Source organism: Physella acuta, unplaced genomic scaffold (genome assembly GCF_028476545.2).
Source record: "Physella acuta isolate Inbredline_101_S28 unplaced genomic scaffold, ASM2847654v3 ptg001700l, whole genome shotgun sequence".
Taxonomy (NCBI): domain Eukaryota; kingdom Metazoa; phylum Mollusca; class Gastropoda; family Physidae; genus Physella; species Physella acuta.
The window spans coordinates 398,275-416,081 of NW_026733213.1; positions in this window are offsets into that span (position 1 = coordinate 398,275).

The window sequence follows — 17,807 nt, forward strand, 5'->3', positions numbered from 1 at the left end:
CAACTCACCCAGGTGGGTGAGTATTTTACTATATCTCATTGTCCCTGCGCCTCCGCCTCCACCTTCTCCCTCACCCACTCCACCGCCTCCTCACCTAGGTGGGTAGGTATTTTACTATATAACATGTCTAACCCTCCACCTCCACCCTCACCCATGTCTCCTTCACCCTCACCCATCTCACCCAGGTGGGTTAGTATTTTACTATATCTCATTGTACCTCAGCCTCCGCCTCCACCTTCACCCTCACCCATGTCTCCTTCACCCTCACCCACCTCACCCGGGTGGGTGAGTATTTTACTATATATCCTTTGCGCCTGCCCCTCCGCCTCCACCTCCACCTTTACCCTCCGCCAGTTGGCGTAGTATTTTACTATAAATAGTTTGCTCTTGCTCCTGCTCCTGCTCTACCTTCACCCTCCGCCAAAAATGCGGTCCAAAAGGGACCTAATATACTACTGTGGTTAGGGTTAATTCTAAAAGTAATATATTTCCTAAACCCGGGCAATGCTATATGCTGCTTAATAAACACACAAGTCAATGTCCTTTACAGAAAGGTTTGTCACAAAGGCCAGTGCAGGGCCTTACCGGGACGGCTAGTATATATATATATATATATATATATATATATATATATATATATATATATATATATATATATGTAACTAGTGTAGTTACTAAAGACGATTGATAAGAACGCAATACAGTCTGTCAACTTTGACATGACCAAGGCCAAACTGGGCTGATGCAACAGATGCAGGTGTTGTTGACTGATAACGAATGCAAAGCCACTGCGTAGTTGGGAATCGATACGACAGAAGTGCGGAGTTGATAGTTATGATGCAACGGATAGATACGATTACGAATACGAGGGGATATAATAGGAAGGCGACTGGTAGTAAGGGACAGAGTTGAGAACCGAGTTGAAGACTGAACTGTGGAGACGTGTTGTGATTTGTGAGAATAGGAACGATGGACACGTGCATTCTGATATGTGAGGACTAGTGAGGACAGTGGGGGGTCAGTTGGTTCATTGTATTCTTGTGGAACATTGATGCATTGTTATGTGGAGCATTTCTATTGATTCATGTAATAAAGAGATCGATGTAAACCTGTACTTCCGAGTATCTGTATTGTGGTTGATGTTGTGTGCTGGTCAAAGATAGCACGAGTAGATACACTCGGTAACATTTGGCACTACAAGTAAATAGACTCGGTAACAGTTGGCGTTGTCAATACACTCGGTAACATATATATATATATATATATATATATATATATATATATATATATATATATAAAAGTATAAAAACAACTCTCGCTGGTCCTCAAGCAATTTATAGTACTGACTTTATCAAACAGCGGAAACCAAAATATTCTAATTTGTCATTTCTCTCCCCCCCACCCCCCGTCATGTGACAACTTTACCTTTGACATGTATCTTCATGACACAATGTGACCTGAGTCCGACATCATCAGTAGCGTAAAAGTTGACAAGGTGGTGACCTACTTCAAAGAAACTTCCAGTATTCAAATCACTAGTGACAGACACGTTACCAGAGTTGTCGGTGGCAGACGGCGTGGACCAGACGACACTTACTTTTCCGCGCTTTGGTCCGGCATAAACCTCAATATCCGGTTCACAGTTAATGGTGGGTGGTGTCACGTCTACTCAACGAGAGACAGAGAAATATTATATATTATATTCTTTTAATGTTGTTTTACCTAATTATTTATAGTAAAATAAATTACTGACTCATGACTGTTATTTGAACTGAAGCACAGTCGATCATCCGCAGAAATAAATAAAAATCTACAAAGCATATGCAAGTCCATTCTTAATTTTATAAAAATTCATATACAATTACATAGAAACCTCTATACAAATGTCTAAACAATCAAATACAAACCTCTACATGATCCAGCTGAACTCCAGTAACCGTTAGCTTGGCATGTGATTTGATTTGATCCGTGAACAGAATAGCCGGAAGAACAAGACAAAGCGCAGGAGGTGCCATAGGAATAGGAGTTGGAACGGCAGTTAAAATTACTATTGGAAACTGCATGAGGCGAACCGCACACCACCACTGACAGAGGAGATCATTTTAAGATGACATTGTAAATAATGTAAAGAATATGTATTATCAATGACGATGATATGTAAAGATTTTGGTTAGACGAAATATAAACAATACAAATATGTTTAAGAGACTTTGCATACGAAAACACATACGTACCCTTGCAAAAAGGTTTCGACCGACTCCAGTATTCGTTTACCTCACACTCAGCCATAGAGCTACCTACAAGTCGGTAGCCAGTGTCGCAGCTGTAGTAGCACTGGCTACCGTAGACATTCCTTTCCTCTGCGTTGTAGCAAGTGACGGATCCATGTGAGAGACTAAGATGATCAGAGCTACATCTGCGGACTAGAGATTTAAAAACAGTATTACACTAATTAATGTCCTGGATAATTTTTAAAACTGTCACATTTTAATTTTGGTATCTTGGTATTTTTAGATATTTTAAACAGAACGCAATAAGGTATATAATTGTTGAAACCCTTTATTTACCTTTTAGTGTAAAGGAAAATGAACAGGATTCACTTGCAGATTCTGAGTCAATTGTCGTATAAGTAATATGATAGTGTCCTTCGGTGAAAATACTCCCAGAAGAGGGGCCTTCTGTTTGAGAATAACTGCAAAATGTCGAGAGTTCTAGACGTCATAATGTTTTTAAAGGGATGATTACTATTAAAAAAAGTTCATAAAAAAACGTTTTTAATAACAAGCTATTATGTAATAATGCACTAAAAAGGAGAAAATAAATTATACACTACTATTTAAATAACTATAAAGAAAAGCGTGGGTCACTTTAGTATCTATTGGATACCTTTACTAATATTAAGAAGAGACACACGCTGTTCTTTATAGTTATTTAATAAACCGGGAGTGATTTCCCCTGAACTTTCTCGAATATTCTAATATAAAATAACAGGGGAGGGGAACTCGGGATATAGACATAAATTTTAATCCATTTTAAATACTTAAACTCTTTAAAATAGAATAAAATCTCGTAGAAACAAGAATTGCACACAAGTGAACGCAAAATAAATTGTGCAGAATATTATTAGTACTTTATTAATTTACATGCGTTTTTTGAGAAATCGGAAATAGCGTTATTTAGTACTTCCGGTCAACGGAAATTACTCAAAATTTGATAGAACATAGAAAATTAGATCTTTGACTTACCTGTGAAATTTTATTTATCTATCTGAAATAGTACTCAAGTTATAGGCTTTTGAGAAATTCAAAGTAAAAAAGTACCACTTCCGGTTATCGGAAATCGCTCAAACGTTGACACGGATCTATGATTTTGATAAAATACTTATATATGAAATTTCATTAACCTAGCTATAACGGTACTCAAGTTATCGTGTTTACATACACATAACACACAGACTTACGGACAGAAGTGCTCAGCACAGTTTTTCCGATGCTATTACGCATAGAACGCTGAAATTTTGATAAAACTGCCTTTATTATTTATGCCCGATTATAATAAGATCCTATACTACGTACATGATGAAGTACTGCGGAGTAAAACGATGAAAACACTGTCAAAATGTCATGTGATTTTGTGCACTATTACAATACTTCCTCTATACTCTATATAGATATCTACGAGAAAAAAAAATTGGTGGGAAAATCTTGGTAACTATGATAACGGCGGCCATCTTGAAAAAAAACACCTCTTCGAAAACCATTCATAAAGTTTTATGTTTTAGGTCCAATAAACAATGAATTCATAGCCTTCTACAATATTTTGGAGTACTCAGCTAAAGTTTTAGGCTCAGATGTACAAACTAATTTGTTATGAATTTTCAAATTAGAAATTCATAATAAATCAATATGACCATCTTTGCAAACAATTATGTTTTGTGGTAGTTATGCGGCAATTTGTTGATTTTTTCCGAAAACTGAAAAGTTCATTATTAGTTATATCAGATCATATCTTCATTACCATCAGCACATTTGGCTGGGTTGCAGTCATAAGACCTGGCACACACCAGCCTTATCGTTAATAAAATGGCGTCTACGTTTGTTTCAAAGAGCACCCTACGTTATCGCTAAAAATCTTTATTTCTTTTTACCTTTAATACTTTTGTAGAATTATCAGGGCTCACAATTTACATAATTAATTACCTTGGTGCGGAATCTTCATCGTCAAAAACGGATGGTGCACTCCAATATATTGTCGCTTTTACCGCTCCTTTAGGCGTAAGGAATTGACTTGGAATTGTCGGGCAGTAAATTTTTGGTGGTGTGTTTCCTTAACATTTAGAATACATGTGAAGCGTCGATAAAGATGTTGATAAACGTTTTATACAATATATATATATATATATATATATATATATATATATATATATATATATATATATATATATATATATATATATATATATATATATATATATATATATATATATATATATAAACATTCATTGCTGTGTTTTTAAAACTTTTTTCTTGAGAGGATCGTGAAAGGGCAACCTAGATAAAGCATTTTGGATTGTCTCTCATGCAGACATATTTGCGTACTTAGAAAGCCGTAAGAATAGTCTAGAATTAAGCCGATTTTCGGTGCATTGTATAATGGTGGATTTAGAGCTTCAGATATAATTAGAATTTCAATACTGCTAACAGAGGCTGAAAAATAAAAAATGCGAACGATCGTGGAAATCTAGTTTATGTTTTTAGCGCAATTTCCATTCTGGAGAATTGCGTTTATTAACTCGTCAAGGATGGATGGATGTCCGAGCTTTAAGTCGTATCTCCTCCTCAACGAAGCAATATCGAGGACTAGTTCCAAATCAAAAAAGTTAAGCAAGTTCAAAGGATGATTGTGAGCCAAAAAATTTCCCGGGTTTCCTTCCTGGATTTCCCGGAAAAGCCAAAAAACCTCGAAAAAATGCCGTTTTTGGCCCATATCTCGGCAACCAGACCACTTAGCGACTCGAAACATTTACCAATCGATTCCTGCCATAATTTAGAACATTATTGTCGAAGAAAGTTTTCAAAAATATCCTTTCGTTCGGTCACAAAAAAAAAATTTAAAATTACATTATACATAATACATTACAGTACTATATAGCAAAATCGGCAGTGGAAGGCGAAGGAGGACGAGGGTAAATCATGTGACCTGCTTAACAGCGAACTGCGCGGGCTGGCTTTGCAGCGAACTGCGCGAGACGCAGGCGAAGGAGGAGGATTCATGTGACCTGGCTTTGTCCCCGTGTGTGCTTTACGCTACGACAGAGCTATTTTTAGATAATATAAGGAAATTGCGCTTAAATTGTCACTAGACTTTTTAATAACTTGTTTTTATTGTTATCCTTAGTGTAGATTCATAATACTGTTGCTTATATGCGCTTAGTGTATAAAAAAGTAGTTAATGTGATTAGTTGTATAATTAGTTTGTTTGATGTTTATGTTATGGTGAATGTAGTGTTACCTTTCGGTTTGTGGTGGGTTTTAGATGTGAGTGTAAGGGGGCATTGTGATGGGGCAAGGATTTAATTACTTAAAAGTTACGTAGTGTTTTATAATAAGCATATGTATTATTAGTAGTAGTATTAACGTGGATTTTAGTATTGCATTGAGTATTGTTCTTTATTTAACACGTAAAAGTAAAAAGTAAAGAATCCTCTCTAGAATTAGCAATCCATTGAGTAATGAAGTAGAGTTAATATTTTTTTTTTACCTCGGAATATGAAGGGACAGTGTTGTCAGCATTGTGCCCCGCCGCCTTTACTTTTTCTATCAAGTGTTAGGTACCAATCAGTTTTGAGTTAACTTAATAGCGTTCTACTTAAATGGATCCGGATCCGAACTCGAAACATTGGGGTTAGCGGAACTACCGCTTAGGCCACGCCGTCCTATTACAGGGGTTATTGTTAAATGTGTTATTTGTGTGAGTGTAGTGTGAAATTAGGGTAAATTTTCGCCGGGAAAGTGCGAGTTTAGTTTTTTCTTCTGACTTTACAAACTGGGATCGACTGTGAATACCCGCCTGAATGCCGGCGTGAAGATATTTGGGTATTTCTTTTACATTCGTTTTGACTGAGTCTTGTAAACCCTTTTGTCTTTGTAGGCCGAGGTATTTTATATTTTATTTTATGCTTATTATTGACATTTTAATGTAATCAGTAATAGTATAATTGTTAGTTTTAATAGGCTACATCTGTGATTTGATTAAGTCGCTTTGTAAGAATTATGCATTATAATATTCCAGTGCCATTACTTTTAACAAATGCTTTCTTTAGATAAATTCATGGTACCATAGAGGACTGTCTTGTATCAGTAATGTCAGCCTAACTTTGTATTGATTGTATGGATCAATTGGCTGTGTGGATGAATGGACTTTAATTTATATCACAATTTGTGTAAGTAAATCTGTTCAGCCTAGTTTGCTCAATATACCTGTCTCCAGTGGCGTCTCTAGGTTGGGTGACACCCGGTGCGGCAACTAATAAAGTTAATCGCCCCCGACCCCAAACAAAAAATATCAGTTTATATATATATATATATATATATATATATATATATATATATATATATATATATATATATATATATATATATATATATATATATATATATATATATATAGCTGTATAGCAGGTTTACTTCAAGGTGTCATTCCCTTCCGCATATCAGAATCTTTGATTTGCACTTAATTGTCCACAGAAGTATATCACGCTATCGCATGATAAAATTTACTACGGTTACATTTTTAAAATTAATTTTTAAAAATAATTATAATTATTTCATTTTTGTTTCAGGCCACTTTTATAACTTGATTGTGTGTTTATTTTTGTTTTGTTCGTTATAATGTTTTCTTGTATTTTCCTTTGTTTTTTTGTATTGTTATTATGTTTTGCTAAAATATTTTTATAGTCGTGTTTGCTTATGCTTTTAATATCAAATCGTTACTTTAAAAAAAAATGGTCCTAGGTGCTTTGACCACAGGTGCTTTGACCATAGGGGGTTTGACCATAGGGGGTTTGACCACAGCGGGGCTTTGACCATAGGGGATTTGACCATAGGGGGTTTGACCACAGCGGGGCTTTGACCACAGAGGGGCTTTGACCATAGGGGGTTTGACCATAGGGGGTTTGACCATAGGGGGATTGACCATAGGGGGTTGACCATAGAGGTTTGACCACAGCGTGGCTTTGACCACAGAGCGGGTTTAACCATAATATATAGATTTTAAAATAGATATTATAAATTGTTAATTGATTTAAATTTGTGATACAATAAATACGATTTTATACATGTTTCCTGGGATTCCATTAATAGAAATTAACGTACTAAAAAAAAAAGTTAAGAACGATATTTTAGTCTCCACATAAAGGCTGGTGCTACGCCTCATAGAATTTATTTTAAATGGAACATAAATAATGCGACATATAACAAGTTTCACAAATAAATAATCTAGATGTACTTGAAAATACATAAATAAAAATGATAACAAAGGATAAAAAACATGCCAACAATGTAGTCAAAGAAGTAATAATTGTATGCTTTAGATGACTTGTATTTATATATGATGAATTAACATATTGTTATATCCTGCCGCAATTTAAAATATAATTACACAACATTTAAAATAAATCATTACAATATTTGGTCAAAGCGCTTATTATCAAACGCCAGCATTGGACAAACCACCTGTGATCAAAGGCCCTATGTAGACAAAAAACCCTGTGATCAAAGCTTCTATATGGAATAAACACCTGTGTTTGAAGCCGGACACAGCGCTTGTGATCAAACACCCGTTGACAAACCACCTGTGATCAAAGACCCTCTGCTGCGAAAACACCTGTGGTCAAACCCCCTATGATCAAACCCCCTATGGTCAAAGCTGCGTCATGGTCAAAGCCCCGCTGTGGTCAAACCCCTTATGGTCAAACCCCCTATGGTTAAAGCTCCGCTGTGGTCAAACCCCTTATGGTCAAACCCCCTATGGTTAAAGCTCCGCTGTGGTCAAACCCCCTAAGATCAAAGCACCTGTGGTCAAAGCACCTGTGGTCAAAGGTCCGCGCACCAAAAAAATAGAGTTATGATTAATTGATATTTTTTTCTGTTGCTAATCGATATTAAGGTTAGGAGTTAATCACTCTTTAACCGGACTAGATTAGGTACCTTCGTTAAAGCTTACTTTAAAAACTTAAAAACTCATATTAACTTTGATTTAAGTTATGAATTAAAATATTTACGACAATCTTTAATTAAAAACTTACTTCTACACGAATGACAGCCTTCAGCGAAAATGGCCAGAAATAATAACAAATCTTTAAAGTCGATCTTCTTCATGGCATACAGTTAAAGCTACAATTGTGACTCACGTCAAATTTAAAACTTGTACTAGTTGAAGATCCAAAACAAAAATTATGTAGCAGTCTTATTTTTACATCGCTGAGATGCTGTTTCCGGGAAGTAAATTACACAGAAAATGCGCAACAGATGTTAAGGCGCAAAATATTTTCCACAAGTTCAAAAAGCGAATATCTATAATATTAGGCTGATGGTAGTGTGTCAGTCATTCCGTCCGCAAGTCAGTCATCGCTATAGATTCTAGAACCATAAAAGTAAACATCAACACATGCCGTGCATTTCACTTGCATCGCATAGTCTTATTATAAGTAATGGAGTAGTGTTTATTTATATAACGGCTTAATTTTTTTTTGGTATGGTTTGGCACAGTTTTACTCTTTTGCATAACGCAAAGAAAAATATTTAATACACACACAATGCTAAAACATATTAAACGGATCAACGTCACATAATATTTTCGCTTAGACTCCTAGAAAAAATCGATACATTTTAATAACAGTAGGTTCGATAAAACTAATTAATTAAAATGTTTAATAGTTATGCCAGAGGAGGTTATTTAAAAATAAATAAAACTCACGCTAATAAAAATAGACAGGGAGAAATCTCCCCTAAACTTTCTCGAACATTCTTATAGAAAACAACAAGGGATGGCAACTCGGGAATCAGACATGATTTTTAATCCATTTTTAATAACTTAAAGTTTCTTAAATAGAATAGAATCTCGTAGAAACAAAAATTACACACCAAGTGAACAGAAAAGAAAATGTTTATAATAGTGCAAAATATTATTAGTACTTTATAAATTCGCGTGCGTTTTTTTTTTTTTTTTTTGAGAAATTGGAAATAGCAAAAATTACTATTTCCAGTCTACGGAAATTACCTTAAAATGTGACAGAAGGCAGATAATTAGATTTTTACTTACATGAGAAATTTCATTTATCTATCTGAAATTGTACTCAAGTTATAGTGGAAATCGCTCAAAAGTTGAAACGGATGTACGATTTTTATATAATACTTATATATGAAATGTCATCAACCGAGCTGTAACGGTACTCAAGTTATCGTATTTACAGACAGACAGACAGACAGACAGACACACACACACAAACACACACAAACACACACACGAGACTGCAAAACTATGTTTTTCCAACTCAGGGATGTGTAAAACGTCAAGATTTGCAAAATTCCTGTTTGTTTTGTTTTTTGCACGATTACAAGACTTTTCTATACTTCGTATATTCCAGAAAGTAAAAATGTGAATGCAAATTCTGCCGACGTCCAAGACGGCATTATTGTTGGAATAATATGATTAGCATTGAATGATAAAGTACAGTATGAGAGGTAAAACACGGATATTTTAAACGAGAAAAATGGCCCGTTGAGGAAGGATACAACGGGCGCTAGGTTGATAGTGCTGTCTATTTTCTCGGTACTTTAATTTATACAAAATATAGTCATAGGCATATCCCTAAACCATGCACCTAATCTCATTCATGACAAAAGTCGCATTTAGAGTTTCTTTCAGGCAACTCTACTTAGGCGGAGGGGGCTTTGCCCACCCCCCTCCCCCCCCCCCCCCATACACACTCCAAAACATGTCTACCGTCCCATTCAACGAAATATAATTATATACTATTTCCAGTGTCCGCCCCCTCCCAGAAAATTCTACCCCCGCCCCCGAAAATTTCAAGTACCCCCACCCCTCTCCGGGGAGTAAAAAGTCTGAAAGAAACACTGGTCGCATTTGTAGATCATACAAACTAAAGGAAGAATCTGGGCGGGGCTTCGTCTCTACCGGAAGAGATGCTTGAAAAAAAAAACTGCACGCTAAACACTTTTTAGATTAGAAAAACTTCCCCCCTCCGGGGAGGAAAAAGTCTGAAAGAAACACTGGTGTCGCGCTTAGCCACTACCCGAAGAATTGCATTAAAGAAATTGCAAGAAAACCACTTTTTAGATTAGACACATTAATTAGGCGGTAATTTTATTATAGAGTATCGATGACGACATTTCTTTTTAGTTGGGGGGGGGGGGGAGGGTCGGCTTAGACGTTCATTCTCGAGGGTGGGGCTTCGCCCCTACCCGAAGAATTGTATGAATGAAACTCTTCACGCAAACCACTTTTAAGATTAGACAAAATTGCCTTTTTATTCAATGTTTACTCGAGAATCAATGACGTCATATTATTTTGTGCACTCTCCCGGCTGTCGACTTTTTTCTACAATATGCTGAATATGACGTCATATTTCGCTTTCGCTTTACTGTGAAAGCTTTTAATTTGCTTGTGTTTTTTCTAGAGCGTTCTTGTCAGATAGATACATAGATACATAGATACATAGATACATAGACAGACAGCGAAACTCTTATTATAGATACTGCCTTTTATTTATTTTATACACTGAATGTTCTGTTTACTAATTATTATTTTTAATCACTGTAACAGACTGTATTCTTGGGTATGATTTATTATATTATCTTTAACATGAAGTTGTATAAATGTAGCGTAACTTTCCAACAGAAGGACTGTGTGAGCTACTAGTCATGTTTTTTCCTTGCTTTTTGTGAGATCGCTCACTGACGTTAAGGGAGAGAATGTAGGGTATAAAAGGGGAGCGCAAGGTGGACTAAAGGCAAGTGCCTGTATAGAAGAATGTTGTAAGCTGTCACCACGTCGCTCTGTCTCTGGATTGTATTTTGATTGCTGTTATTTCACCAGGGATTTTCATTATTAATTCCTATGGATTTATTTTAGTAATGTAAATAAAGTTATAAGTTGTAAGAACTGCTGATTGTATTCTTGGACGAAAGAACTCACAATAGCAAATACGGATCATATACGATTTGTTACAATCAATAACAGTTTAGAAGCCGCTCATTAAAGTCATGTATCTTTTCTTCTATCTTTCGGTTTGTGGACAATCTGGTTTTTTTATTGTCGTTCACTAAATTGAATAAGGCGCGTCCGCCGGGGCTCAAGCAAGGTTTGATTTTGTACGATGGGCTATATTGTGAGCGCTATGAGTTAGGGTTAGGATTAGCAAAGGGCTAGAATGTGAGCACTTTGCGTTTATATTTGTATTTAAGTTTGTGTTTATGCAATGAGTTGTTTTTTGCGTTTAGGTTTGTGATTGTATTTAAATGTTACGTTTGCGTTAGCGTTTGTGATTGCTTTTTCAGTTGTGTTGTTTTTGCGTTTGTTTTTGCGTTGTGTTTGCGTTCGTTTTCTTTTATGTTTGTGTGTTGCGTTTACTTTTTTGTTTGTGTTTTTTATCTTTATGTTTGTGTTTGCATTGTTTGTGTTTGTTTCCTTTTGTGTTTGTGTTTACGTTGTGTTTATATTTTTTACTGTGTTTGTGTTGTGTTTGTATTTGCGTTGTGCTTGTGATTGTGTTTGTGTTTTCTTTTGTGTTTGTGTTTAGTTTTGCTCTGTTCCATAGTGTGTTCATTTAAAAAAAGATTCCACCAGGCGTGGCACGGGTATACAACTAGTTTATAATATAAGGCTTGAGGTAAGGTGTCAGTCATTCTTTTCTTTCGGATATCACTATAAATTTTGGACCCATAAATGTGAACAACGACACATGACGTGTTTTCCTTGTATCGCGTTGTCTTATTATAAATAGTTGGGTAGGGTTTATTTATATTACGAGATGACATCATGGCAAAAGAAATGCAAAATCTACATCAGAAAATTGCTTTTTGCCAGCTTCATTAATGGTTAATTAAAGTTAAAAAGTCTTTAAGTACAAAATGACAAAATTTACAATAATAATAACGAGCCGACCCGCAGCGTATCATACGCCGCTATTTAGTTGTTTTATTTTCTACTTTTCAGTAATTCATAATTTGTGAATTCGACAGTACCAATGCTGCCAAAGAAAATATTTGCTTTAAAACACTAACACCCCCCCCTTTCCCCTTTCCCCTAACCCCGACCCTACACCCCCCCCCCCCGTGAAGGCAGCCTCCTCTTAGTTATTTCTTAGTTACCTCCTGTAAGTTTAAAATCGAACTAAATTATCTGCCCCTAATAGAAACCCGGATCTACGTCTCTACGATTTGTAAACATTTAGCTTTGTAAACATTTAGCGTGACCACAACTCACCAGACAATGTGGGGGTGGGGTGGGGGTGGTAGTGATAGTGATAGAGAGAAAGAGAGTGGACTGCAAGGAGGCGCTTGCAGCTTGTTTTCTAACGGCTTCCAGAAGAGAATTATATATATAGATATATAATTATAAATAAATATAATCTTTATATATATATATATATATATGTGTACATATATATATATATATATATATATATATATATATATATATATATATATATATATATATATATATATATATATATATATATATATATATATGTATATATATGTATATATATATACATACATATATATATATATATATATATATATATATATATATATATATATATATATATATATATATATATATATATATATATATATATATATAAATAGGAGGGGCGCCAAACTTAAAGTTCGTCCCGGGCGCCGGGAGTTGTCGCTACGCCTCTGCCCCCACGGGAAGAACCAATGCGTCAAATAGCATCATGTCGGGACGCCGTAAATAAGACATCCTGGGTTCGATTTAGTGAAAGACTCTAGTAACCCTTCTTATCCATAGTCTATCGCACTGTTTAAAACGAACGTATGCACCATAGCGCTCCCATGATATCCCGGGACGCAAATCGCACCCTGCCGGCGGACGCGGATTTTATACCCCAACATTGTCCACAAACGGAAAGGTAGAAATAAACATAGATGACATTTAGGAGCGGCTTCTAAATTGTTATTGGTTACAAATAATAATTAGTAAACAGTACGTTCAGTGCATTAAATAAATAAAAGGTAGCATTTAAAAGACCATGCTAATAATGTAATTATTTTTTTCCAACTGATAAAAAGTACTTTTTTCCCGAAGTGATTTTTTTTAAAAGAAAGTAGACCTAATTGTTATTTTTTGTGTGATCTATCAAGGAAAGTAATTGGTAATAAAGCAGCAATGAAAGTTAGTAATAAACTTTTTAATTTTTTTTTTAAGGGTGATATATTTACTTATATTTTGTTAACTCCACATTAGGTTAATTGAAAGGACAGGTTTTAAAAAAATTATCAATATTAATTTTTTTTCAATCAATAATTTAGATAATAAACGCTTTTAAAATATTAAACTATGGCGATCAAATCGATTTTTTTTACTTTATAGGCTTTTGAAAAATTCTAGGTAGAAAAAGTTCCACTTCCGGTTATCGGAAATCGCTCAAAAGTTGACACGATCTACGATTTTGATATAATACTTATATATGAAATTTTCTCAACCTACTCAAGTTATCGTGTTTACAGACACACACACACACACACATACATACATACACGAACACACAGACATACGGACAAGATGGCAAAACTATGTTTTTCCGACTCAGGGAGATCTAAAACGTCGAGATTTATAAAAATCTCGAAAAAAATTGTGCACGATTACAAGACTTTCTCTATACTTCGTATATACGAGGAAGTAAAAATGAATCTTTTTTTTTCGAAATTATCCATGTTAATTTTTGTAGTCACTCATCTAGATATTAAACGCTTTAAGAATAACACACTACGGAGATCAAGCCCAGTTTTTTAATGTCTTTTATTACAACGGTCCGTCCGCTGGCCGCTATCACTTGCAGAGGCACAGAATCCGTTTGAGCTTAATGTATTAGATATAAGCAAAAAAATGTAGTTTCATTATCAGTTTTAATTTTGAAACATGTAACTCGCATTTTTCCAGCTTGCTTTAACTTGTTGAGGATTATTTTTTTTTTATTTCTAAATTGTTTAGGATCTAAAATCATAACAGGATAATTCAATATTATTAGTTTTGAAATATAACAGCAATTTTGGGAACTTTTATTCTTATTGTATATAATTATCCACTTCAGATGCTGAAATGTAGTATAAAATAAATCTTGTATCAAACTCCATTACATAGTGTAAGGTCTTCTAAACAAGAACTGAATATTAAAGGACTTCTAAAATTGCCCATATAAATGATTAACAACCCCTGTATGTAAATTGATTGTTTACTATATTACTGTTCGTTTAGAGGTAAACATGTTTGCTTGCTACAGGAGTGGAATAGGTAATACGAACCGTTAAGAGCATAGAACCCGTTTATTGTTATTCTTTTCGGGCGAAAACAACTAATATTAGGTTAGTAGCTGCTCTATGGTGTCTAAAAACTGCTCAAATCAGGAAGTAAATTATAAACAACTAGCTTGCATGTTGTTTTTGCTTCCATCGCAGAAGAAAAAAACAAATGAAAAAACTTGTTATGATAACATATAGTTGATGCCAATGGTGTATTTTTAGACGCATGAACTTGTTTACTTACATTCTTATCTGTGTAGTGATTGGTTCATTTAATACTGGATGCTAATTTAAATAAAAATAAAAGTAGATTTATCTGCGCAGTAACGCATACATGGTTAATGGGAAAATGTCAATATTGCAAAACATAAACCTTAATTCCAAGATGCAGTTCTAATATCGGTTATAATTAGATACCAAACTTACTATTTTCTATTATTTAAAACTCCAGCTATTAAAATGAAAACCATGACAGCACTTCCAAAAGAAAAAAGAAAAAGAAGATACAAACGTGCACAGCATAACATTACTGATTTTTAAATGCTCAAAGCTAAGCTTAACACTTACCATTGATAATATGTGCTTTAAATGTAAAGATGGATTATTGTTATTATAATTTACGAAATAAATTGTTTTTTAATTATTCTAAAGTTTTAAATTTTCGTTGAAAGAAATCCTCACCCCCTTATCCCACTTATTACAGTTCTTGTCGTAGTCAAAAAAAGATAACCCATTCAAACTTTTTTTTTTAATAAATGCATAAGGCAGGGGTCGGCAACCTGCGGCTCGCGAGTTGCATGAGGCTCTTTTGATATCAAGAAGCGGCTCTCCAGCTCCTTGCACAAATACTACAATTTATATTATTTCATTTTCAAAACTCATAACAAAAATTATACTTTAAAGAAACATAAGTTTAAACAGAAGAAACAAATTATCAGAGAACAGTAAGAAAAGATGCAGTAGAGTGGCTAGAGAGTATACGAACAGCTGACAGCCGCTTGGGCATCAGGCCCAGCCCCACATCCGTGCTGGGAACAGCCACGTGGCAACAATTCCATGCCTACCACTGCCCAAGTGCCGACTTTATCATATAACGTTAAATGGGGGGTGTTATTTTATTCAGAATGCATTTCCCTATCCGTCAGTAATCATTAATTTGACGTGAGTGATGTAGTTTTTTTTTAGTAATTAGCTTTCTACTGTTGAGCCGGGTACTGGACGGTGGGGTACGAGTTTACCCTGCGTTCAGTTGGGTGGAAAATAACCCTGGTGAGAACCAAAGAATTTACCGATACACGGTAATGAAACCCATATCCAAGCCAGTTTGTCAGGGAGTTTGCCGTGTTGAGGTATGCCTGGCAAATGGGAGACACCCCCCTGAGCCGGTTATGTCCGTAAGGAAAGAAAAAATTTAACTGCTTCTAAAGTCCAAATTTTTTTATTTTTTGATAAATAATTTTATTATTCTGGCGAAACAAGCGTATGTTTTTATATGAATAAATATTATTTCATAAATGAAGCTTTTTATTTTAAACAACAAATCATTTTTTTAAAACTAATCTTAATAAAAAAAAAATATTTGAAATAAAAAAATGTTAGTGCCTCTTTAAAACCAGGGAAATTTTAAAAAATGTAACGTTTGGCTCTTCCGCTTCATAAGGTAATAGAAACGCTTCTTACTTTTTACTTTCACGTATATACGAAGTATAGAGAAAGTCTTGTAATCGTGCACAAAAATCACATTAACACATTTAAAAAGTTTAAGTAATTAAAAAAAAATGATTTTTAAAAATTCATAAAAACGTTTTAAAAACAAAGTTTTATATACGAATTCATTAAAAAGTAGAAAACAAATGAGTTTCATTAAATATATAGTAATACTCTACTGTTTAAATAACTATAAAGAAAAGCGTAGGTTTTTTTGTTGTTTTTATTGGATACTTTTACTAATATTTACGAGACCCACGTTTTTCTTTGTAGTTATGTAAGTAGTGTATTACTATATATTTAAAGAAACTCATTTATTTTCTACTTGCTAGTGCGTTAGTATATAGGAGCTTTTTTTTACAAACTTTTATTATTAAAACGTTTTTTATGAAAAAAATTTCCGTACTTTACATTTTTTAATGCAATAAATTTGCATGACTAAAAACCATTGCGCACCTATTGAACGTGATGACACTTATCTAATTGTGCGGAATAGTTTGATGCAAAAGCCTACTAATTTGGACAACATTTTAACTAATTCATAAAAAATGTATCAGGCAACCAATTAAGTGAAGTTTAATGTCATATTGCATTGACTTCATGTCTTGACCCACGTACCAAATACGAACCGTATCTGTCAGCTATAAGTGCCTGCAATTTCGCTCAGGCGTTTCGATCTAGACAGACAGACTAACGACAAACTGACGAAAGAGGAAGTGAGTTAAATAAAAGCTTGTAAAAATCATGTCTGTATCCGAGTTGCCATCCCCCGTAGTATCATATAAGAATATTCGAGAAAGTTTAGGGGAAATCACTCCCGATTTTTTAAAGTGTTGGGATTACTTTATGTTTCTTTATAATGTAACCATTCAGAGTAGATTGCTTTTATTTTTATTATTTGTTAAATATTTTAAGTTGACGGCTATAACAATATTTGATTTGATTGTATATATATATATAAATAAACATAATTGTTTAATTCAGGGGTCTCCAAACTTTTCAGCCCAAGTGCCGCATTAACATTCAAATATAATTTCGGGGGCCAGAGTTTCTTCCAGGCATCTCTTTGGGGTGGCAGAGCCCTCTCCCCCCTCCTGAAGAACGTCTACCCCCTACAACGGAATATATATATATATATATAAATATATATGTATATATATATATATATATATATATATATATATATATATATATATATATATATATATATATATATATATATATATATATATATATATATATATATATATATATATATATAAAGTGCCCCCACCCGAGAAAAAGTCTAAAAGAAACACTGTCTGCGACAGTGTCCTCAAATTGTTCTTCACGTAGGCCTACTTTATTCTTGATAAAGTTTGTATGTTTTTCCAAAATTTGAAAGGTACTTTGATGCAAAAGGTCTAATATTAGGAAAGTCTTCCTTGGGCAAATACTTATAAAACTCGCCCGCCCCTATTCGATATTGCTGGGCAACTGGCCACATTTATTTCAATGTTAGTTGCACCAAATGCTACATTTTCAGTTTGT